The sequence below is a fragment of the Coregonus lavaretus genome (assembly GCF_964263955.1).
Source record: "Coregonus lavaretus genome assembly, chromosome: 9".
NCBI classification, from domain to species: Eukaryota; Metazoa; Chordata; class Actinopteri; order Salmoniformes; family Salmonidae; genus Coregonus; species Coregonus lavaretus.
The window spans coordinates 54,708,520-54,735,698 of NC_139996.1; positions in this window are offsets into that span (position 1 = coordinate 54,708,520).

The window sequence follows — 27,179 nt, forward strand, 5'->3', positions numbered from 1 at the left end:
CCCCACCCACTCCCCCAACCCCCTTCTAACAACTAACCCAGAATAGTAGTCATTCAAGTAATGAGAAAAAAGAGATGGGTTTCTGGGTTCGACTGGCTTTCATGAGTGTTTGTTTTTGTTTCATTTTGAAGTTTGTTCAGTCTCCAATAAAAGCTCCCTCTGAACATAAGCACTTTGTTACCTGTTCAAAAGGCTGCCCATTACAAGGGGGCTTGCTAAATCAGATAGAGAGGGGGACAAATAATACATCTGACAATGCATTTTGTTTTCATAACAAATAAAAACATACAATATCTCTGTCCGATGTGTGTGTGTGTGTGTGTGACTTTTAGATGCTTTTTGATTTGTTTGCTTACTGTCCTGGCCTCTTTCTGCATAATGTGTGTATCTCTTGTGTCTCTATCTGTAATTTTGAGCTGAGGTTGCAACTATATCTCTAGACTAAGGGTGGGCAATCTGACCTTGTGAGGTCTGGGGTGCGCACAGGCCTTTGCTTCAGCCAAGCGGTTATACACATAATTCAACTGATCAACTAATCATAGAATCAGGGATGTTATTGCTTGGCTGGAACAAAATCCTGTTCCCACACCGGCCCTCGCAGGGTAAGATTGCCGGCCCCTGGTCTAGAGATATGGGATCATTGCCTAGCAATACTAATGGGAGTTGCTACTCATACAGGTTTGCAAACAAGGGCACCATTAAACACTTGTCCATATTCACTTCTCAAGTCTTGCACCTGGGGGCGCACTTTACACGGCAGAATGCTTGGCCACACTCAATCTCTCTCTCCCACCTATACCCCCCCATACACGCACGCACACACACACACATACACATACACACACCCTCCCCCTCCCTACATACACACGCACACACACCCTCCCCTTCTCGCTGCAACATCACTGCACACAGAGAGGGCCCGCTGCCTTATTGCGCTCTGCTTGGCTGGAGCCATTTGCTGCACACATTTTGTTCCTTGTTGTCTAGGAGTGCTGGGTAATGCCCAGACAAGCCCCACTCCACTCATGGAGAGTGCTGTGAAGGCCCAGCAGTAAAGCACATGCCCATTGGACCATTCGCTTACATATGTTGTCATTAAAGCACCAACAAGACCATACAACAGCAACTCCCTTCTTTTTATGGAAGGGAATGTACAGCAGCCTTGGGTGATGTCAATAGGCCTATACGACTGATGACTGAATGTGGCATCTCCTATCCATTCTTATCTGAAATATTGAATGTTTGTGTCCAACAACCCCCCCCCCCCTGTGTCAGTCTCCAGTATCTATGCTGCAATAGTCTATGTGCCAGGGGGCTAGGGTCAGTCTGTCCTATCTGGTGTAATTCTCCTGTCTTATCTTAAGTATGCTCCTCTAATTCTCCCATCTTGCTCTCTCGCTCTCTCTCCGGTCTTCTATGAACGTTTGAACATTTTGAAGACGATCTGGCCTTAATGGCCATGTAGTCTTTTAATCTACACCGGGCACAGCCAGAAAAGGACTGGCCACCCCTCAGAGCCTGGTTCCTCTCTAGGTTTCTTCCTAGGTTCCTGTCTTTCTAGGGAGTTGTTCCTAGCCATCATGCTTCTACATATGCATTGCTTGCTCTTTGGGGTTTTAGGCTGGGATTCTGTATATGCACTTTGTGACATCTACTGATGTAAAAACGGCTTTATAAATACATTTGATTGATTGAATTTGATTGATGTGACATGAATGCACCCATACCGAAAACTAATATATTTGTAATACATACAGTGCATTCAGAAAGTATTCAGACCCCTTGACCTTTTCCACATATTGTTATATTACAGCCTTATTCCAAAATTGATTACATTATTTTTTTCCTCATCAATCTACACACAATACCCCATAATGACAAAGCAAAAACAGGTTTTTAGAAATTGTTGCAAATTCATTACAAATAAAAAACGGAAATATGACATTTACATAAGTATTCAGACCCTTTACTCAGTACTTTGTTGAAGAACCTTTGGCAGCAATTACAGCCTCGATTCTTCTTGGGTATGACGCTACAAGCTTGTCAGACCTGTATTTGGGGGGTTTCTCCCATTCTTCTCTGCAGATGCTCTCAAGCTCTGTCAGGTTGGATGGGGAGTGTCGCTGCACAGCTATTTTTAAGTCTCTCCAGGGACCTGAATCGGGTTCAAGTCCGGGCTCTGGCTGGGCCACTCAAGGACATTCAGAGACTTGTCCCGAAGCCACTCCTGCATTGTCTTGGCTGTGTGCTTAGGGTCGTTGTCCTGTTGGAAGGTGAACCTTCACCCCAGTCTGAGGTCCTGAGCGCTCTGGAGCAGGTTTTCATCAAGGATCTCTCTGTACTTTGCTCTGTTAATCTTTGCCTAGATCCTGACTAGTCTCCCAGTCCCTCTCACTGAAAAACATCCCCACAGCATGATGCCGCCACCACCATGCTTCACCGTAGGGATGGTGCCAGGTTTCCTCCAGACGTGAGTTCAATCTTGGTTTCATCAGACCAGAGAATCTTGTTTCTCATGGTCTGAGAGTCCTTTAGGTGCCTCCACTGAGTTCAATCTTGGTTTTTATTGAGGAGTGTCTTCCGTCTGGCCACTGCACCATAATGGCCTGATTAGTGGAGTTGCTGCAGAGATGGTTGTCCTTCTGGAAGGTTCTCCCATCTCCACAGAGGAACTCTGGAGCTCTGTCAGAGTGACCATCAGGTTCTTGGTCACCTCCCTGACCAAAGCCCTTCTCCCCCGATTGCGCAGTTTGGCCGATCTTGGTGGTTCTTTGTTCTTGGGAACCTTCAATGCTGCATCTATTTTTTGGTACCCTTCCCAGATCTGTGCCTCGATGCAATCCTGTCTCGGAGCTCTACGGACAATTCCTTCGACCTCATGGCTTGGGCTTTGCTCTGACATGTACTTTCAACTGTGGGACCTTATTTAGACTGGTGTGTGCCTTTCCAAATCATGTCCAATCAATATAATTTACCACAGGTGGACTCCAATCAAGTTGTAGAAACATCTCAAGGATGATCAATGAAAACAGGATGCACCTGAACTCAATTTCGAGTCTCATAGCAAAGGGTCTGAATACTTATGTAAATAAGGTTTTTTCGTTTTTTATTTTTAATACATTTGCAAAAAATTCTAAAAACCTGTTTATGGCGTATTGTGTGTAGCTTGATGAGGGGGAAAAAATAATGTAATCAATTTTAGAATAAGGCTGTAATGTAACAAAATGTGGAAAAAGGGAAGGGGTCTGAATACTTCCCGAATGTACTGTACATAACACGCAATTGTACTATTTATAAAATAGTCATATACTTTTTTTTTATAGACCAGATCAAAAATAAGTGAAACATGACAAGTTATCCAATGGATTATGATAATTTGCTGGAGGTGTAAAAACACAAATTTGCATCTCCTATTTTAATTTGCTCCATGGCTCAGGCAGCCAATTGTAGGCTACGGCGAAAAGCTGTAGCCAGAGATGGAAGAGGAAGCGAAACACGTAGGAAAATACAAGTCATTGGCACGAATTTGCACGACATTTTTAATGTACGATTTCTACCAGATTTGTATCTCATAATATTAAGTATGATATGAAAATGATACACAGTGAATCCTGTTTGTAAAGGTTAAACCCCATCATTAAACTTTACTGTGAAAAGGGAACAGTCTTACACACAGTAATGTATTCAATGCCATGGTGAAAATGTTTATTACTTCACACCGCATTATAAACAGCGCTGGTTCCCGAATTGCTTTCTGTTTACGGCAATGAGAATTAGCTAAACTCACTGTCTCTTCCAAAATACTATATTAAGGTAACAGCTGAATAAAACAAGTGACAGCGAGTTTTAGCAAATGTTTTATGTATTTTCAATGGGATGGCGCTAATGCTAACAATTCAGCATGATACATGTGGCGCAAAAATATATTTAATTTTTGATATTTACATACATGTTCTATGATATGCTCAAGTTATATATTTCATAAATATATTCTGGACATATATATAAATATACAGTATTTTGAATTCGCTCACATATACAGTTGGGTCCGAAATGATTGACACCCTTGATAAAGATGAGCAATAATGACTGTGTAAAATAAATATTCAAATACTGAGCTATATCGTATGCTCAGAGAAAGAGATTTTGTTTAACAAGTAATACTTTTATTTCTCAAAAAAGATAGGGGTCAAAATTATTGCAGTTCGTTTTGGTTGTGTTTCAGATGATCTTTTGCCCAATAGAAATGAATTGTAAGTAATGTATTGTGTCATTTTGGAGTCACTTTCATTGTAAATAAGAAAGGATATGTTTCTAAACACATCTACTGTACATTAATGTGGATGCTACCATGAATGAATTGTGAATAATGATGACAAAGTTACAGAGGGTCAAAGATCATACCCCCAAGAAATGCTAACCTCCCCTGTTATTGGTAATGGTGAGAGGTTAGCATGTTTTGGGGGTATGATCTTTGACCCTCTGCAACTTTCTCACTCATCATTATTCACTCATCACATACACACATACACACACACACACACACACACACACACACACACACACACACACAGGACCAGGAGCACATCTGATTCTGTTTACATAACCTGGTTGGACCACACACACACACACACATACTCACACATGCGCCACACACACGTATGCCACGCTCTCCTCTGTGGGCGGTTGTGTTGCGCCAGCAAGACAGATTCCAGCAAACACCATGAAACGCAGTAAAAGTGTGGACCGCAGCACACAGCAGCAAGAAGAGAGAGAAAAGACCTGCTTAATCTCTTCATATGGAAATGAGTGGATTTAGCAGAGATTACAAAATTTGGTGACACGCTCACCTTTCTGTTTGTAATGTGTATACATGTCTCCCTAGAAGTCTGCTAAATGACTAAAATGTAAATGTAAGTATGCATGTCTATGCTATATGCATACACAGCAAACAAAACCCACTGGGGAAAATCCTCCAAAATCCAAGTTTAGTTGATGTTTAACTGAGTTGTCAACACATTGAAGTTCAACGTCAGTACATTGAACAAAAATATGAAATATGGTGTTTATAGAACGTTGATTAAACATGTTTTTCCTGGTGGGAATGTTGTTACCTGAAAGCCCTGGAAATGTTTGTTAAATGTTAGGGTAATGTTTTTTGAGAGTATACATTTGATCGTGAAAATTATAACAAATTAATGACAAAAATAAACATTTCTGAAATCTCAACGGTAACATGTATTCTCAATATTCATGTTATGGGGAATACAACCAAACTGGAACCCAAACAATGCAAAGTCTCCCAGAGCCTTCAGTGCTAGCTGGGCATTAACGTGTCGCAAACCCAATAACCCTTCCTTGAGCCTACGCCTCTGACAGCACAATGACTGACGACTCCCCTTCAGGCTACAGGAATGGAACCAGGGAACAGTGAGGGAGGGGTTGAGGTTTCGGGAGGAATTTCTTGGACGGACAGGAAGGGTGCCCACAGTGTCCCGGAGCAGATGGCGTCCCTCTCCTTTGCTGACGTCCATAGGGAATTCGAGACCCTTTTAAGCATTCCTTTAGAGTGCTCCGACAGATAAGTGAGTTATGTAGCATACGACCATCTGGATATGGACACCGCCTGGCTGCAGTTGAAAATGCAGTTTGTATGTGTGTTGTGTGTATATGTGTTTGGCAGTGTGAAAAGGGGGGTGGGAGGTTGTATGGGAGCGTTTCCATGGCTACAGGTTCTTGTTCCTGGAAAGAGGTCTGTTCCCTCCCAGGTCTGCCCCCCCCCGCCCCCCAAATATACCCTCCCATGTTCTGTCTCCGTCATTGTTAACCCCACCCCCCTCTCAAAATGCACCACTCTCTCAGATGCTGACTTTGAGAGCATTCTTTTTTCTCCTATTTGTATTTTGTATTTTTTTTGTTGTCCTTTTGTTTTTGTCCCCGGTCCCCACGATCATTGTCAACACATTTCGCCCCATTCTTGTGCAGCTGACAGTGTCTTCATGGAACACAGCATCTGTTGTGAGATCGGAGGAGAGAGGCATGGTGGATGGGGAGGGGTTGTTGGCCGGAGGGGGGGGATCAGGGTCTGCCAATTTCACTATCCAACTACTCTCAACTTCTCATATGGTTGTGTGCTATTAGCATGTTCTCACTGATGCCCCCAAAAAAAGCCTACTATCTATTTGCTTTTGTTTAGTTTTGTTTAGTTTTTGGCATTTTGATGTCCAAATTTGTTCCCACGTTTCTTCCTTTCACAAGTTTTCAGACTCTGAACGCACACATTCTGTATACATACTGTACACTGCAAATTTGAAATCGGAAATGTAACACTCTTAGAGTTAATTGTAACACTTTATGGGAACCACCACCAAAGTGTTAAATTAATACTTTTCAAATTGTTACTTTATTAACACTATGACAATTATTACTGGACCAACAATTAAAGTGTAAAATATTAACACCATAACAGATTGAAGTCACATTAAATTGGTGTTGAATATTTATTTATGAGAAACACAGTATATCAACACTACTGGTGTTATAGTAACATTACTATAGCGATTAATTTCCACACTCATGGGAGTTTAAAAATCAACACTTCCCTGGTGTTGAATGAACACTTTTGTAGTGATGATTGTCAAGACTAGGAGTTAAAAATGAACACTACACTGGTGTAGAATTAACACTATGCTGGTGTAGAATGAACACTAAATTAGTGATAATTGAATTGTGCTCTATGCTCACTAGGTAGCCTACGGAACTTTTGAGTGTCACTGCGCAATATTAACCACACACACGTGAGTAACTTAGGATATTTTATTGAACTCCCAAGTAATACCAGGGCATTACAACATGACCCTAAAAATAAGGCAAATTATCTTGTAAAGAACATAGCAAAACAAAGTAAATCTGCATTGGTTTGACCAGTGCCGTGTACTTACAAAATACAGCAGTCTGTAACAACCTAAAAAAAGCCGTATGAAACCAATGAAAACATTCTTCAACGAGTTTATGCATTCAATTATTGCTATATGGACAAAAAGAACCGTCCGACAAAGATAAACCTACAACACAGCGGTAACAGCATCAGGCTCAATGCCAGTCAAACAATATGCTTTATTAGGAACATTCCTCTTGTATTTGGTGATGTTGTCCCAGAAGGAGACAGTCACTGGCATTTGATGTTGCTGCTGTTGCACATTATCAACATTGTATTTTCTCCCAGCATCACTGAAGGCATGACTGTATTTTTTAAGCATCTTATTGCAGAGCATCATAGATTGTTTACAGAGTTGTATCCTCTGAATAATCTGATTCCGAAGCATCACTTCCACTATCCAGAATCTATATGCAAAATTGGTCCTTTGGTACATGTTTGGGCAATGAGGTATGAAGCTAAACACAAGTTTTTCAAGTCGAGCATGAAACATTTCAAGAATGTAACCAAATCCCTCGCTAAGAAACACCAAATGGCCATTGCATATCATTGGGATTCACTCGCCATCAAAAGCATTGAGTCTGGGCATGTTAAAACTCAAACGTTGAATGACATTAAAACTTGTGAATTGATCTCACAGCATTTTCAGCTTGATATGTCCAGTGAAATACGTGTCACACCCTGGGTCATGTGTGATGGCATTGAGTACCGCACTGGCTTTGTTGTCTGTTCAGATATAGTGGATAAGATGCCAGTGTTCAGTAAGATTGTTGGCATATATCTGAGAGATTAGATTTATTTTGTGGTGTCAGACATGGAGACTACATTTGTTGAGCACTTTCATGCATTTCATGTTACTGAACAAGACCATCTTTCAATAATCAAACCAGATGAGTTGAGACGTTTTTAACCTTTTGATCTCCAGGTTTCATTTGGCTGCGACACTTAAATGTTGTTACAGACAGCTGAATGACTCATCGTAGCTTACTCTGAAAACAAAATGAACCTTGAAAAGTTTGTTGAATGCTGCCAATGAGGTGCTCCCCTGGCATGGAATGAGCTTCTTGTCCATGACGAGAAGTTACTGATGGCCTGCTTGCTGGTTCCAAGTAGGTATGGCTGCCGTCTTCCCTCCGTCTCCAGGTACTCATCCAGGCTCCTACAAGACTGAAGAAAAAGACAAAAGAAAACATATTACATTCAACACTTATGGAGAGGTAAAGAAAGTTCATAACATATCTTTATTATGTGTTAGGATAAAGGGTTTCATCTCCAATTTGACACACATGCACACAAAACATTATAGAAATGATTGCCTTGTTCAACTTCTTTGTTGGAATTTGATTCACATACTGAGCTCGGAGAAGTTGACATCTGCCACATACCTTGTGAAATACAAAGAGATGGTCAATGGCCTGAGCTGTGTTTTCTTCCTACCAGCGGGCTTTGGTGATAGGATGTGCAAAGGAGTAGGAGGGAAGACATATCACTGTCCCACTCTGTAAACAAGAATTGCTGATATTAGTTTTGCCCAGCATCAAATTAACTCATCACCAAACATTTAGTTCGTGTTTTAAGTTCCCTACAAGGACCCCAAGTGAAGACTCATTGCAGGCAAAGATATAGAGATTGTCTGCTCTTATCGATTGTCGACTCTTTGGGATATTTGTGAACACCCTCTACCTCAAAAGATTGTCTTACTACTCCGATTTTAAATGTATTTATTGCAATGAATGTGTTTATATGTGTTGTATGCACCTGTGTGGTGTGGCATGTCATGTGTGTACTGCACCATTTTACAAATGAAGTTCGTTGTGGAAAAATTAAGTAATTTGAATTGAATACTTTGATTTAACAAAATTCACCTTGACGGTCCTCGGATGCTTGCCCCTGTTGCTGGTCCCTGGCAGACCTCAGCAGCCACTGTAATAGGGGTGTGGGAGTCAGGGTCTCTGCCTCTCTGATCACCTTCACTTTGTAAGATGTACCGTGCATTCAGAAAGTATTCAGACCCCTTGACTTTTTCCACATTTTGTTATGTTACAGCCTTATTCTAAAATTGATTAAATACTTTTTCCTCATCAATCTACACACAATACCCATAATGACAAAGCAAAATCAGCTTTTTAGAAATGTTTGCAAATGTATTAAAAATAAAAAACAGAAATACCTTATTTACATAGGTATTCAGACCTTTTGCTATGACACTCGAAATTGAGCTCAGGTGCAACCTGTTTCCATTGATCATTCTTTAGATGTTTCTACAACTTGATTGAAGTCCACCTGTGGTAAATTCAATTGATTGGACATGATTTGGAAAGGCACACTCATGTCCCACAGTTGACAGTGCATGTCAGAGCAAAAATAAAGACGTGGAATTCTCCACAGAGCTCCAAGACAGGATTGTTTCGAGGCACAGATCTGGGGAAGGTTACCAAAAAATGTCTGCAGCATTGAAGGTCCCTAAGAACACAGTGGCCTCCATCATTCTTAAATGGAAGAAGTTTGGAACCACCAAGATTCTTCCTAGAGCTGGCCACCCGGCCAAACTGAGCAATCAAAAGAGAAGGGCCTCGGTCAGGGAGGTGACCAAGAACCATATGGTCACTCTGACAGAGCTCTAGAGTTCCTCTGTGGAGATGGGAGAACCTTCCAGAAGGACAACCATCTCTGCAGCACTCCACCAATCAGGCCTTTATGGTAGAGTGGCCTGGGAAGCCACTCCTCAGTAAAAGGCACATGACAGCCCGCTTGGAGTTTGCTAAAAGGCACCTAAAGGACTCTCAGACCATGAGAAACAAGATTCTCTGGTCTGATGAAACCAAGATTGAACTCTTTGGCCTGAATACCAAGTGTCACGTCTGGAGGAAACCTGGCACCTTCCCTATGGTGAAGCATGGTGGTGGAAGCATCATGCTGTGGGGATGTTTTTCAGCGGCAGGGATTGGGAGACTAGTCAGGATCGAGGGAAAGATGAACGGAGCAATGTACAGAGAGATCCTTGATGAAAACCTGCTCCAGAGCGCTCAGGACCTCAGACTGGGGCGAAGGTTCACCTTCCAACAGGACAACGACCCTAAGCACACAGCCAAGACAACACAGCAGTGGCTTCGGGACAAGTCTCTGAATGTCCTTGAGTGGCCTAGCCAGAGCCTGGACTTGAACCTGATCGAACATCTCAGGAGAGACCTGAAAATAGCTGTGCAGCGATGCTCCCCATCCAACCTGACAGAGCAGAGAAGAATGGGAGAAACTCCCCAAATACAGGTGTGCGTCATACCCAAGAAGACTCAAGGCTGTAATTGCTGCCAAAGGTGCTTCAACAAAGTACTGAGTAAAGGGTCTGAATACTTACGTAAATGTGATGTTTCAGTATTTTTTTAATGCAATATTGTGTGTAGATTGATGAGGAAAAAAATCTATATAATCAATTTTGGAATAAGGCTGTAATGTAACAAAATGTGGAAAAAGTCAAGGGGTCTAAATACTTTCCGAGTGCACTTGTGGTGTTTCTCCTGTGAAATTCAGTATCTCAACACTTTGATTTTGCTGTGTAGCACTACCTTGCTATTGGTCAAAGGGTCAAAGATGTTCCCAAACATACCCTCAAGTACACACACACACACACACACACACACACACACACACACACACACACCTCAACCAATAAAGCAACAATTAGCTGAAATCCAGCCAATCCACCTCACCACCTGCCTCTCCTTCTCCTTCTCCATTTCCATCTTCTCCCTTTCCAACCTTCTCTCCATCCATCCATCTATGTGAGTCTCTAAACTTGTTATGCAGTGTATTTGGGGGGGGGGGGGGGTCCACTGGGCACAGCCACGAAGTCGCCCTGCGCGGGTAGGAAAGGATGTTGCTAATCCTGCTGAAGAATGGAGCAGGTCAAGCAGCCAGCGCGGCTGAATTCAACCTCAGAGCCACGGCCACAAATTAGGAGGAGTTGACAGGTCTGACAGCACTGGGGGCATTGTGTACCCTGTGACGGGCCCCTGAGCCCGTGGCCCTGCGTGAAGGGCCAACCAGGCAGAGGTGAAGATGTATAGTCTTTGGGCTGACCTGGGACCAGTGGCCATAAATCTACTGCTGCCAGCCGCACTCTTTCTCCCAGGGGACCCTCACACACACATACATAGTATTACAGACACACTACACTGAGTCATGGTCCAACGCACACTGGTTTTGCCTCTGTCTTCATGCCTTTCCGTGGTGAAGATTGGAGGCTGGAGCCAGGCTAGCAGCCCAACCCAACTCTCTGCCCAGGATTCAGGCTAGAGTCTTAACCCAACTCCCTGGCTGCCACTCCCTGGTCCCTGTTCCCTGGTCCACCGCTCCGCTGATGAATGATGGCCCTTTGTTGTGTCTCTTATAAAGGATGCCGTCGCCGCCTCTTTCATAGGGCCTGCCGAGCAAATCTGAGTCGCGAATAGCATTAGTCCGAGTCAGTGCACCTATAGGGGTGTAGCCAGCCCTGAAAAAGCAGCCCGCTAGCACTCCTCCTTGAGTTTTATGGGCCAAAATTATTGGCCCACAGAAAGAGAGAGAGAAGTGGAGAGCTTGAAGAGATGGATGGATGGACAGATAAAGAGAACAGAATGCTCGCGTCACAGCAAGACAGGATGTGAAGGGAAACAGGTTTCGCTCAGGGGAGGAGAAAAGGGGAGAAAGAAAGGCTGAAAAGAGGTGGAGGACTCGGGCTGTCAGGACTGGCACTGAGTTAGAGTTAGATCTAATTTCTCAATTGTCATCCATCCTCCTCTCTAACCAATTACAACTCAAAGAAAGTGTACTTCTTCTCAAGATGTCACACATATTGCGATCTAGGGCATTAACTATCGATCGTTGCTTCATTGACTTCAACCACACATATACGTGCGATCAAACTCAATAAAAGTCATGGATTGCAAGTCTTTGAAGTGACATTTCCGAATCTAATCATATCTTAACATTTACACTCCATCTGAACATTTGAAAAAAATTATAATTCATTTAAACAATGACTGTTAAAACGTATGGTTGATAATGTTAAAGCCCCAATATCAACCAGACCAACTTGCAACCCCCTCCTATGATACTCTCTCATCAGCTCCACAAATCGCATGCCATCTCTAAACTGCCATATGTCCACAATCGACCATGAGCACAACAAACAAAGACATACTCATACACACAAACACCATATGTCTTTAATTCACTGCGCTGTTGTGAACAGTAATTTATTGTTTGAAAAGCTGTTGATCGAGTTTTATTTAAGTCTCTCTTACATAGATAGGACAGTCACAAATGTAGTTGTCTCAGGTGGTTACATGCACAATTGATACAAATTGCTACATTCAACTCCTTAGTATCCTTTGGATTTTTGCCTATCTATGGGATACAATGGTGGCGGCAGTAATGGAGGAACAAACACCTGCATTGACATACTCAATCAAGGAGCTGTTTGTACTCCAACCAGACAAAGGGAAGAGATTACGACTGGATTTACCACCGGAGATGAAACAGAGAAGACGGGGACGCAGAGGAGGTGTGAGAGTGCGGAACAGACAGAGACAACGCAAACCTTACCTTCCATCTATCATCATGGAGAACATGCGCTCACTGCCCAACAAGGTTACATAAGCTAGTCCCCTGTAGCTCAGTTGGTAGAGCATGGTGCTTGCAACGCCAGGGTTGTGGGTTTGTTTCTCACGGGGGGCCAGTATAAAAATGTATGCACTCACTAACTGTAAGTCGCTCTGGATAAGAGCGTCTGCTAAATGACTAAAATGTAAATAAGCTGCCCATGAATATTACATTTCAACGGGACGTGAGCTTGTTTTGTTTCACTGTAAACTTGATTTAGGGAGGTTAAACCTGTTGAATCAGTGACTTTGGACAGGTTTTCACTTGTGCACTTGGATAGAGTGGGGGCGGAATCTGTTAGTATGTCAACAACAGATGGTGTGATGCTGGACATATCACAACCAAACGGACATTATCATAGGGGATCTGCAGAGGGCATCTGATGCATTTATTTGAATCTCTGTGGATTTTAACCACTGTTCTCTATCATCTGTCTCCCCAACTTCAGGCAATTTGTTAAATGCCCCACTCACAATGATAAGACTAATGACTTGCTGTATGCTAATGTAGAGGGTGCAAACTTATCCAATGTCCTCCACCCTTTGGGGCAGGCTGACAACAATATTATTCAGCTCCTACCCAAGTACAGACCACTTGTCCAGCGCCAGAAGCCCAAAACCATCATGGTATACGTCTGCTAAATTACTCAAATGTAAATGTAATGTATGAAAATGGTCACAGGACAGCTGTGAAACTCTGAGGGGAAGCTTTGAGTGTACTGAGTGGGATACATTCATTGATGCCTCTGGTGGTGACATAGATCTTCTATCCAACAGTGTTGCTGACTATATCAACTTCTCTATGGACAATGTTGTCAACATCCTTCCACCATCACTTGGATCATGAACTGCCTCACTGACAGGCCGCAGTGGGTCAGACTACAGAACCATCATCACTAACAAGTGACAGTTTTGTCACCATTCCTCTTCACCCTCTACACAGCAGACTGCCAGCATTCCCAAGCCTCCTGTCACCTACAAAAGTTAACTGATGATTCAGCCATTGTAGGCTGCATCACGATGGATGATGACTCCCTATACAGGGAGGAAATATCCTCATTTGTGTCATGGTGCAGCCAAAACCACGTGGAGCTGAATGTGTCTAAACTGAAAGAGCTGGTAGACTTCAGGTGGAAGAAGGAGAGCACATCACCTGTGGACATCAATCGGGTCACTGTGCAAATGGTGGACTCATACAAATACCTGGGGGTGGTGATTGACGACAAGCTGCAGTGGAAAGAGAACACCTCCATGGTTTTTTAAAAGGCTCAGCAAAGACTATTATTTTTACGGAAGCTCAGATCGGTCGATGTATGCAAAAAGTTTTTTTATAGTGTTGTGGCTGGTGTCCTGTTTTACAGTGTGATCTGCTAGGTGGGGTAACATCACAAGGGATGATGCCAACAGGCTGACCAAAATCATCAAGAAGGCTGGATCTATCATCGGCACCCACCAGCTATTATCGGCACCCACCAGGTCAATCTAGGGCCCATCCAGGATATGCAGATCATCAAGAAGTTTAGAGGGGTATACTACGTAGCAAGTTAGATCTACTCAGGGTTTTCTATAGCTAGCCAGCTTCAGTTAGCTTCGCATTCCAGCTCAGGCATCATCAGTACTATGACAGTAGATATAGCTTGTCCGCCTGCCGCTAACTCTAGCAGGCTAGTAACTGCGTTTGCATGTCGCACATTGCTAGCCGAACGCCAAGCTCTTCATTGAGACAATTCTGAAACATCAATCCATGGGCAAGTCAGTGACACATTTTAATTTGTGCCAAAATAATCACAATGAAAGAAAATGTATCTGGCAGATTCAGAAGGCTATTACATTTTTACATTTTAGTCATTTAGCAGACGCTCTTATCCAGAGCGACTTACAGTTAGTGAGTGCATACATTTTCATACTATTGTCTTTATTTTATTACTTTAGTGTGCTTTGGTGTAGTTATCAATGCACAAGCACAATTTTTCCCACTCCTATTGATAAAATAATTGTATTAAGTCATACAAAAGTTTTACTGTGCGTAAAGATTCAAATGCATTTGTCATTACTAAATGTGTAATGTGATAGGTATTTTAAATTTACAATTTTTTTTACACACAAAACACATTTGATTAATAAAATATTTAATCAGTCGTCTTCCTCAAATTAAGTGGATGATGATACAATCTTTGCGAGAGGGAGGGCATCTGATTTTATTGGTCCTCAACTCTCAGCTCAGACACTTCATTCAGGATAAATGTAGTTAGTCTTGCCTGCCCCGGAAGGATTTGTTGCCGTACCGGTTATCCCAAGTTGAACTCAGAGTTGACCAAAGTTACCCCGCTAACTCCTCAAACTATTTTCATAGTATAGGGCTCCAGAGTATAGAGGCCAACACTAGCCACCCGCTCCACAGCATCTGCTTGGAGCATCACATTGCAATAGCAGAGTGATTCATTTTACCTAGTTCCAAAACAGAACATTTCCGCAGATCTTTTTTTACCTTATGCTATGAGACTTTCAACATGAACACTGAGTTTTTGTATTATTTGATGTTGTGCTGCTTTTAGTGTCCATGTGCCCTTGTCATGTTTTTATTGTGTATTTATTGTTGATGTATATTTTGACTGGTGCAATCAAATTTCCCTTCTGGGGGTTTAATAAAGTACTATCTTATCTTAACACCATCACTCTAATATCAGACCAATGACCTACAGTAATATAACAGCCGTTGTAGAACAATCATATTACTAGCTCACACAGGTACTTTGGCACTAACAGGTACTTTATTATTCATGCACACCTGCCCATTGCACTACTGGGACTGAGGTGGATACCTAAAGCCAAACCACCAAGCCCTTAAAATGAGTGTTAGTGGATTCCATTGTTGAAATATACAGTAAGGAAAACATTTTGTTTTTATGGTCTGTTTACTTGCAATTTATTGAGAAATGACATATTAGGATCATTACATATTCATAATCTAATAAATATCTTGAATTCAAAATTATCTTCTGCAAATTTTAATCCCTGATTACTCAGCAGAAAATTTGAACAATAATGTTTGCACCATTATTTTTGTTTTAGTTACAGTGCCTTCAGAATGTATTCATACTCCTTGACTTATTCTACATTTTGTTGTGTTACAGCCTGAATCCAACATTTTAAAAATAGATTTTGGTTCTCACCCATCTACACACAAAACCCCATAACGACAAAGTGAAAACATGTTTTAATTTTTTTCTCTCACATTTATTGAGCTCAGGCGCATCCAATTTCCTTTGATCATCCTTGAGATGTCACTACAACTTGATTGGAGTCCATATGTGAACAATTAAATTGTTTGGACATGATTGAGAAAGAAACACACCTGTCTATATAAGGTCCCACAGTTGACAGTGCACGTCAGAGGAGAAACTATACCATGAAGTCCAAGGAACTGTCTGTAGCTCAGAAATTGAAAAAATATTAAACCACCCAGACTTTGCCTAGAGCTGAATGTCCGACTAAACTGAGCAAATGGGCAAGATGGTCAGGGAGGTGACCCAATGACCGCTCTGACAGAACTACAGAGTTCCTTGACTGAGATGGGAGAACCTCCCAGAAGGACAACAGTCTCTACAGCACTTCACCAATCTAGGCTTTATGGGAGAGTGGCCAGATGTAATCCATTCCTGAGAAAAATTCACATGATAGCACGCCTGGAGTTCGCAAAAAGGCATGTGAAAGACTCTGAGAGCATAAGGCAAAAGATGATGTGGCCTGAATGCGAAGCACTATGTCTGAATGCAAAGCGCTATGTTTGAAAACCAGGCACAGCTCATCACCCGTCTAACACCATCCCTGCTGTGAAGCATGGTGGTGGCAGCATCATGCTATAGGGATGCTTTTCAGCGGCAGGGACTGGGAGACTTGTGAGGATAGAGAGAACAATGAATGGTGCCAGATACAGGCAAATCCTTGATGAGAACCTGCTTCAGAGTGCAAACGACCTTAGACTGGGGCAAAGATTTATGTTCCAACAGGACAATGACTCCAAGCATACAGCCAAAGCAACGCTGAAATTGCTTCAGAACAAGAATGTGAAAGTCCTTGAGTGGCAGATTTGAATCCCATTAAAAATTTGTGGAAGGACGTGAAGATTGCTGTTCATCACCATGGCTCCACATCTAACATAACAGAGATTGAGAAAATCTGCAAGGAAGATTAGAAGAAAATCCCCAAATCCAGATGTGCAAAGCTGATACAGACATACCCAAGAATACTCTGTAATCGCCGCCATAGGTGCTTCTACAAAGTATTGACTCAGTGGTATGAATACTTATGTAAATGAGATATTTCTGTATTCATTTTCAATACATTTGCTAAAAATTCTAAAAACATGTTTTCACTTTGTCATTAAGGTAACAACATTATTCAAGCTGTAACTACAAAATGTGGAACAAGTCAAGGGATATGAATACTTTCTGAAGGCACTGTAGCTCTTTGAGCATAATGATTGAAGGCGCAGCGATTCATAAAAACAAAATCAACACAGTGACAAATTAGGCAGCCTACCATCACAAATTGAGTCAAAGTTTTTCTGATAAGTAGCAAGTAGGTATTGTTACCATAGAGGCAATTTAACTCCAGCCATAGCCGCGGGAAGCAGGGGTGCTGCAGCACCCCCTGAAAAATCTGGAGAAAACAAAATATATATACAGTATATACAGTATATATACAGTGCATTCGGAAAGGATTCAAACCCCTTGACTTTTACAACATGTTGTTACATTACAGCCTTATTCTAAAATTGATTAAATATTTTTCCCCCCCTCATCAATCTACACACAATACCCCCATAAAAACAGGTTTGTAAGAAATGTTTGCAATTTTCCTTGAAATGTCACATTTACATAAGTATTCAGACCCTTTACTCAGTACTTTGTTGAAGCACCTTTGGCAGCGATTACAGCCTCAAGTCGTCTTGGGTATGACGCTACAAGCTTGGCACACCTGTATTTGGGGAGTTTCTAACATTCCTCTCTGCAGATCCTCTCAAGCTCTGTCAGGTTGGATGGGGGGCGTTGCTGCACAGCTATTTTCAGGTCTCTCCAGTGACTTTCGATTGGGTTCAAGTCCGGGCTCATACTGGGCCACTCAAGGACATTCAGAGACTTGTCCCGAAGCCACTCTTGCGTTGTCTTGGCTGTGTGCATAGGGTCGTTGTCCTGTTGGAAGGTGAACCTTCGCCCCAGTCTGAGGTCCTGAGCGCTCTGGAGCAGGTTTACTTTCCTCTGTTCATCTTTGCCTCGATCCTAACTAGTCTCCCAATCACTGCCGCTGAAAACATCCCCACAGCATGATGCTGCCACCACCATGCTTCACCGTATGGATGGTGCCAGGTTTCCTCCAGACGTGACGCTCCGCATTCAGGCCAAAGAGTTCAATCTTGGTTTCATCAGACCAGAGAATCTTGTTTCTCATGGTCTTTAGGTGCCTTTTAGCAAACTCTAAGCGGGCTGTCCTGTGCATTTTACTGAGGAGTTGCTTCCGTCTGGCCGCTCTACCATAAAGGCCTGATTGGTGGAGTGCCGCAGAGATAGTTGTCCTTCTGGAAGGATCTCCCATCTCCTCAGAGGAGCTCTGTCAGAGTGACCATCGGGTTCTTGGTCACCTCCCTGACCAAGGCCCTTCTTCCACCGATTGCTCAGTTTGGCTCTAGGAAGAGTCTTGGTGGTTCCAAACTTCTTTCATTTAAGAATGATGGAGGACACTATGTTCTTGGGGACCTTCAATGCTGCAGAATTCTTTTGGTACCCTTCCCCAGATCTGTGCTTGGATACAATCTTATCTCTGAGCTCTACGGACAATTCCTTCGACCTCATGGCTTGGTTTTTGCTCTGACATGCACTGTCAACTGTGGGACCTTATATAGACAAGTGTGTGCCTTTCCAAATCATGTACAATCAACTGAATTTACCACAGGTGGACTCCAATTAAGTTGTAGAAACATCTCAAGGATGATGAATGGAAACAGGATGCACCTGAGCTCAATTTCGAGTCTCAAAGCAAAGGGTCTGAATACCTGTTTTCGCTTTGTCATTATGGGATATTGTGTGCAGATTGCTGATTTCAAAAAAAAAAAAAGTTCATCAATTTTAGAATAAGGCTGTAACGTAACAAAATGTGGAAAAAGTCAAGGGGTCTGAATACTTTCCAAAGGCACTGTATATATATATATATATTTCTTTTTTTTATTCCGATTTTTCAGGGGGTGCTGCAGGATCCTCACCACCCTTACTTCCCGCGGCTTTGGGAAGGAGTTACATTTTACAATTGACCCAGTAGGCGGGGTTAAATGTAACCCTGTCTTCAATGGTAAAACATGTATTATTTGAAATGGATATTTGGATCATAATACACAAAGTTAACAACAAATATTGTCATATTGATAAAAAATGCATATAGTCCATTTTAGATTATCATTCAAAAGTCTGAATTTGACGTTTCTTTACATTTTTCTAAGGTACTAGCTTAGTTGTACTGCTAAACCTGTGAAGTGAAATGTTGTGAGTGTCTAAATTCTATAAGGTACAACTAACCCCCTACCTAGGACCCTATAATAATCTGAATCTTATGAGAAAATACAATAATAATTGTCATCAACTATACCAAAACAAAAGACACCATCTTACTGATCAAAATATATATACTTTTAGATACATACAGTAGAGAATGTTCCACAGGTCAATAATTTAAAAAAGAGAGGCGACAAGTATATGGGCCTCAAACCATTTTTTTTGTAAGATTTAAAAAATGTATATGGATTTAAACAAAACATTTTAGGCATGTAGAGACACTAACCAAGCATTAGCACAACTTTCTAAGTGGTTTCTAATTTGAGTTATTAAGCTGTTACAACTGACCCCTTGTTACTCTGTTCCCTGGTCTGCCCTACAGTATATCATAACATACAAATAGAAGCACAATTCCTTTTTTGAATATATAGGTTTACATGAACTTTACTGATATTGTTTGTTAGCAATAATAACATATATTGCAATCTATGGCATTTGTAGAGCCATTGGACCCATGGAGGAATGCGGATGATCGGATTCTGAAAAAATTGCCAAATCGATAGCTCCCCTTTTCACCCATTTAAGGCGGTAAGTGGAGTGCATTGTAATGCACTAACCACTTTGACTGATGTGAAAGCCAATACGTGCGCATTTACATCTCCAGAAATTCATATAGGCCTACCTCGACCGTATTGTTGTCCTCCTTATAAAGGGCACTCGTTTTACAGAGATGATTTACGTCCATTCAAGAATGATGCTACTTCACAAGTATAGTCACAATCAACGTGTAAGATATAGGCTACGATGCTGTTTGCAAACGTGTTTTGCTTGCAGTACAAGGACAAATACAGGAGACTGCCAAACACAATGGATTTGGGATTCCGCCACCAAGTTGTGAAACATTGTAAAAGAGCTGCTTTGCTTTTCAGTTTGAAATTCTGATCCCCTTGATGCGTGGCAAGAGCAAAGTGAACTAGAGATTGAGGTGGGAGGGTGATTAGGGCCCCCAACCGAGGCCAGATTCGGAATGCAAAGAAAGGAGAAGACAGAAAGAAGATATCTGAAAGGCTGCCACGAGTTCCCCGTCAGCCAGCCTTCCACATGGCTGTGTGAATTGAGCTGTGGCCATTGTTACACATATGCATGAATATTGAGAGGAGGTAGGCCAAAAAAGAGAGGAGCTGGCATCTATGGGTGAAACACACAGTGCCCATCTCCCCCCACCTTTCATTCACTCACACTAACATTTACATTTTAGTCATTTAGCAGATGCTCTTATCCAGAGCGACTTACAGTTAGTGAGTGCATACATTTTCATACTGGCTCCCCGTGGGAAACGAACCCACAACCCTGGCGTTGCAAGCGCCATGCTCTACCAACTGAGCTACTGGGGACCTACCCACAGTCAACCGTGCAAGCCAACAGCATACGCACAAAAACAGTGATTATGGACACATAAAAAGATAGGCTGTTCAAACATACAACTGTCTCTGTCAACTCAAGCCCTCGCAGTTGGAGATGATCCGCATGTGTCTTAATGCGCATCACTGTGTCCTAAGTGAGCCTGCTCACCACCACGCCTTGGCAGAGGGACAAAAGGGCAAAAATATAAATTGCTACATTTTGAGATCTGTCTGTTCATGTAGAAATCTAACTGGGACCAAAGTTGATAACCGAAAACCTATCCAATATGTATAGCCGAAAACCTATCCAAACTCGCCATTGTTATAGGCTACTACTCTATGCTACCATCTTTCAAAGTAGCCCTACTAGAATAATAGAATGGGGATAGTAGGCTACTCTATATTAGATTATTCTGGCCTTTTGGTGCATGGCTATAGCCAAGCGCAATATTCAGCCAAGCTGCACTGTTTTGGTTGCTGTCAGAATAGGCCTACTGCAAAAATACACACAAAAACGTATAGACATTAATTCATGTGCCCATTCGTCATGCTAGCAACAAAAAAAATCTAGCTTTGGGGAGGGGGGCACAGGGGTCAGGGAGCTTTAATTTGGTGACAAAGCCTCATTTGCAGGTCAATGCGATGGCACACTCGCCTCCTCTCTCAATCCAACTCGCCTTTGTTCCCCATCGCCTGCGCTGATGCCAGATGGCCATGGAAAATGCTAATTCACGTTGGGTGCATTTTCCTCCTTTCTATATTTAATTGCCATCTTTGCAGACGGGCACTGTTAATTGTGTGCTTTTTTCAAACAGGATTTAGATTTTGAAAGTTTGAATGTTTAGTGAAGGAGAAGTTTGCGGTTCAAATAGAGCTACACAATTCACACAGGAGTCAGGAGTTTCAGAGGAACCAATGTTTTATTTTGCAGAGTTTAGTTCAGCCATGGTTCCTAAAAGGGCAGTAAATGATATGTTCGAGGCAATATTCAAACAATGAATTTATACACATTATGATAATAAACACATATGCATAAATAATATTGCAAAAGTTTGAACAACATTTCTATACAAACAAACTAATTGTCTAAATGCAAGTTCAACATCAAAGAAAAAGTGTATCACAACAACAAAATTCTCTAGATAAATCAAATACATGAAAGGAGAATTGCTCATAAATCAAAACCATGAACATCTCGATAGCTTTACCAAATGAAAATAAATATTAAAATCACTAAGGCTGCAAGGTACAACAGGGCTAACATTAAATGTCGACATCAAACGACTAATTTTACCGTATCATAAACAACAACCTGGGGAACTGAAACTATGCAATACAAAACAGCAGTCAAACTACATAATGCATTTAAATAAAAGACATTAATAAAAAAGGATTACTCACAATAATCAAAGACGCATGGAAGAAAAGGAAACTCAACCAAACAATTGGCAAAATCAGGAAGTACAGGAAAACTTGACACATGCGTTTTTAAAGGGAGATGAGGCTGGGCCCATATTCAGCACTGCTGAATGGACAGCGCCTTGGCTGCATCTCCACTGATGAGACAGGTAGCAGTGGACATTTCCCGTTTGAGGGAAATTTGCCATGTTATAGGTTTTTACAGTTTTTACTGTAAATGGCATTGCATGATGGTAATTATTTGACCTTCTGTCTGTAAACTCAAATCGGAGTGGGATTTGACAGCTATCGAGCAGGTAGCATTGTGGGATTGCCGCGGCACCAATTTTGATGGTTGATGCATCGATCAAACAGAAGCAAGGAATCAACAAACAAGTTATGTAATCTATTTTAGCATGCTTTACGTGAATAGAGTGTACTGAATGTGTGCCGTTTCGTTTGATTAACTTAACTAGCTAGGTAATGGTGTGGCTAGCTATCTTTATCTGCAACTGCACCCTTCAATGCATGTTCGACTAGCAAAGCTGATTTTGTTTCAAGTTGAAAGACAGTGGTTAGGCTAGCTAGCTTACCTCGACATTATTCGAGTTCGACATCATGCAAGCTTTTGATTGTAGCTAAAGTTTTCTGTGGGCTATGTGTTCATCTGGGTGTGCTCCAATGTTTTGGTGTTTGTGATACATCTACGACTCTAAGCTGTCATGTCACAACGTGAGAGAGAGTAGGCATGGTGGTTTGAGTAGCCACAAACAGCGTATTTGAATAAGTAAATAATCAAAAATACACATCGCCAAGACAGCGGCCCTGACCCCTGACCAAAGATTTTATAACTAACTTCTATCTGTGTTCTTAGCTACATAGTTAGCGTTAGCTGGATAGCTTACCAGCAAGGTACAGTTGAAGTCGGAAGTTTACATACACTTAGGTTGGAGTCATTAAAACTCGTTTTTTCAACCACTCCACAAATGTATTGTTAACAAACTATAGTTTTGGCAAGTCGGTTAGGACATCTACTTTGTGCATGACACAAGTAATTTTTCCAACAATTGTTTACAGACAGATTATTTCACTTATAATTCACTGTATCACAATTCCAGTGGGTCAGAAGTTTACATACACTAAGTTGACTGTGCCTTTAAACAGCTTGGAAAATTCCAGAAAATGATGTCATGGCTTTAGAAGCTTCTGATAGGCTAAATTACATAATTTGAGTCAATTGGAGGTGTACCTGTGGATGTATTTCAAGGCCTACCTTCAAACTCAGTGCCTCTTTGCTTGACATCATGGGAAAATGAAAAGAAATCAGCCAAGACCTCAGAAAAATAATTGTAGACCTCCACAAGTATGGTACATCCTTGGGAGCAACTTCCAAACACCTGAAGGTACCACATTCATCTGTACAAACAATAGTACGCAAGTATTAACACCATGGGCCAACATACCGCTCAGGAAGGAGACGCGTTCTGTCTCCTAGAGATTAACGTACTTTGGTGCGAAAAGTGCAAATCAATCCCAGAACAACAGCAAAGGACCTTGTGAAGATGCTGGAGGAAACAGGTGCAAAAGTATCTATATCCACAGTAAAACGAGTCCTATATCGACATTACCTGAAAGGCTGCTCAGCAAGGAAGAAGCCACTGCTCCAAAACCGCCATAAAAAGCCAGACTACGGTTTGCAACTGCACATGGGGACAAAGATAGTATTTTTTGGACCTCTGGTCTGATGAAACAAAATTAAAACTGTTTGGCCATAATGACCATCGTTATGTTTGGAGGAAAAAGGGGGTGCCTTGCAAGCTGAAGAACACCATCCCAACCGTGAAGAACGGGGGTGGCAGCATCATGCTGTGGGGGTGCTTTGCTGCAGGAGGGACTGGTGCACTTCACAAAATAGATGGCATCATGAGGAAGGAAAATAATGTGGATATATTGAAGCAACATTTCAAGACATCAGTCAGGAAGTTAAAGCTTGGTCGCAAATGGACAATGACCCCAAGCATATTTCCAAAGTTGTGGCAAAATAGCTTAAGGACAACAAAGTCAAGGTATTGGAATGGCCATCACAAAGCCCTGACCTTTGTGGGCAGAAATTAAACATTTGTGGTCAGAACTGAAAAAGTGTGTGCGAGCAAGGGGGCCTACAAACCTGACTCAGTTACACCAGCTCTGTCAGGAGGAATGGGCCAAAATTCACCCAACTTATTGTGGGAAGCTTGTGGAAGGCTACCCGAAACGTTTGACCCATGTTAAACAATTTAAAGGCAATGCTACCAAATACTAATTGAGTGTATGTAAACTTCTGACCCACTTGGAATGTGATGAAATAAATAAAAGGTGAAATAAATCATTCTCTCTACTATTATTCTGACAGTTCACATTATTAAAATGAAGTGGTGATCCTAACTGACCTAAGACAGGGAATTTTTACTAGGATTTAAGACTTGCTGCCACTCCAATCTGTCCCCTATACATTTTAAATTGATAGCGGCACTATAACCACATAGGAGTTAAATTGGTTCATTGGTTCAGCATTCTCACTCATGGGACGGGTGCAAGCCTCTTACAAAGCACGCCTCACCCACTAGTGGTCAAAAGATTTTTGCTGCTCCAAAGATACGGTACGGTAGGGTACATCTGTGGGATGGAATTACAGTACCATAATACTGTTGATTGTCACACCCTGATCTGTTCCACCTGTCTTTGTGATTGTCTCCACCCCCCTCCAGGTGTCGCCCATCTTTCCCATTTTCCCCAGTGTATTTATACCTGTGTTCTCTGTTTGTCTGTTGCCAGTTTGTTTTGTTTCGTCAAGCCTACCAGCGGTTTTCCTCTTGCTCCTGTCTTTCTCAAGTTCCTGTTTTCTAGTTAGATAACCAGATGTTTGTTCCTGATGCTGTCCGCTCCGCTTGCCTGGAGTGGGCCCACTCCTCCATGCCTGCCTGCCACCCGGGCTCCCGTCGGACCCTGGCCTTTGTGCGACAACGCTTTTGGTGGCCTACCATGGTTCCTGACGTCTCCGCGTTCGTTTCTGCCTGCACGATCTCGGCAAGCTCCGGCTGGTCTCCTCCAACCTCTGCCTGTTCCTCACCGTCCCTGGTCTCACATATCCCTGGACTTTGTCACGGATCTTCCCCATCTGATGGCAACACCGCCATCCTGACAGTTGTGGACCGGTTTTCCAAAGCCGCCCACTTCATTCCTCTCCCCAAGCTACCCTCCGCCAAAGAGACGGCCTAGCACATGGTGCAGCACATCTTCCGGATCCATGGACTCCCAGGGGACATGGTCCTCAGTTCTCGTCCCGGTTCTGGAAGGCGTTCTGCACACTCATTGGGTCGTCGGCCAGCCTGTCCTCCGGTTTCCACCCTCAGTCCAACGGCCAGTCGGAGAGAGCCAACCAAGACCTGGAGACGACAGCATAAGGGTCCAAGGTTTTCTTCTGTGTATTTAATGATTTTTTTTGCTGTTTTTTATTTTCTTTATATTTTATTACTCTGACCTTTCAGCACACTGGCCATGTGATTGTACTAACATTCATTACTAATGACTATGCCTAATTCACATACTCTAGGCTCGACTTGCTTTATCAGCTGGAACTTAAATGGAATTAACCATGTGGTCAAGCGCAGTTGAGTGTATGCTCATCTTAAGTCTTTAAGTCCGGACATTGTTTTTCTCCAAGAGACCCATCTCCAGTCCAGCGACCATGATAAAATAAAGAGAGGATGGGTCAACCAAATATTTCACTCCAACTTTGGTGCTAAGGCCAGAGGGGCAGCCGTCCTTATCAGAAAAGGCACCCCATTTGTCTCCTCCAAAGTAATTTCAGATACTAATGGCAGATATGTTATAGTGATGGGGAATTTGTTTAGCACACATGTTGTTCTGGCTAAACTCTATGGTCCTAAGATGATGCAAAAATGTTCTCTGACCTCATTGCAACACTTCCCGATCTCAACTCTCATCATTTGATATTGGGCTGAGATTTCAATTGTGTATTACATCCAAGTCTAGACAGATCCAGACCGAAGCCCAACAATGTAATTTCAAAATCAGGCGTAGTAATCAACTCATTTCTAGAATCCTATCATTTGTCTGATGCATGGAGGAGGAGCAATCCCACTGCTAAACAGTACTCATTTTCTTCTCCAGTCCACCACTCATACTCTAGGATTGACTTTTTCCTGCCAGACAATAGGATTCTTCCTTTTATAACTAATAGCCAATATTACAGCATCGTTATTTCAGACCATAGCCCTGTCCAGCTAGATATCCGCTTTCCAGACAGCACTGCGTCACAACGCGCGTGGCGACTTGACCCACTACTACTATCTGTAGTGCCTTTAAAAAATACATATCAACTCACATTTATGTTTTTTTACAGATGAACTGCACCCCTGACATGTCTCATTCTACTGTGTGGGAGTCGTTAAAAGCATATCTTAGGGGCCAAATTATTTCTCGACAGGGGGGCCAGGCAGGGTTGTTGTTTATCCCCTTTCCTATTTGATATGGCTATTGAGCCTCTTGCTATCGCCCTGAGGGCGGAGGAGAGGATTAAGGGAATATTAAGGAGTGACGTAACTCACAAGGTGTCCTTATATGCAGAATATCTCCTTTTATACATCTCTAACCCTGTGGAGTCTATACCCTATCTCTTGGACGTGCTACAAGGTTTTGGGACATTTTCTGGTTATAAGTTAAACCTAACAAAGAGTATGCTTCTCCCCATTAATCAGCTAGCAGAAGGTATTGGGTATGCCAATTTCCTGTTTAAGGTGGAGCATCAGGTCTTTACTTACTTGGGAATAAAGGTCACACACTCATTTAAGGCTCTGTTTAAACTTCAAAACACTCCTGGAGCGCACTAAGCTGGTTGTCTCTTCCCATTTCATTAGCAGGTCGCATTATTTATGTTAAGATGACTGTACTACCTAAGTTTTTGTACTTATTCCAAATGATTCCCATTTTTCTCCCAAAGTCGATGTTCATACAACTGGACAGCTGCATTTCCAACTTCATTTGGAATAAGTCAAATCCACGAATGAGAAAGGTATATCTAGAGAGACCTAAGCCCCCAGGCGGGCTGGGCCTTCCCAATTCTTTACACTACTACTGGTCAGCAAATATATCTAAATGTGTTTATTGGTTTTCTACATTTGAAAACAAGGATGGTCCAACTTGGGCCATCACAGAGTTACAGTCAAGCCTTCCAACTTCTCCTGTCTCGTTCCTG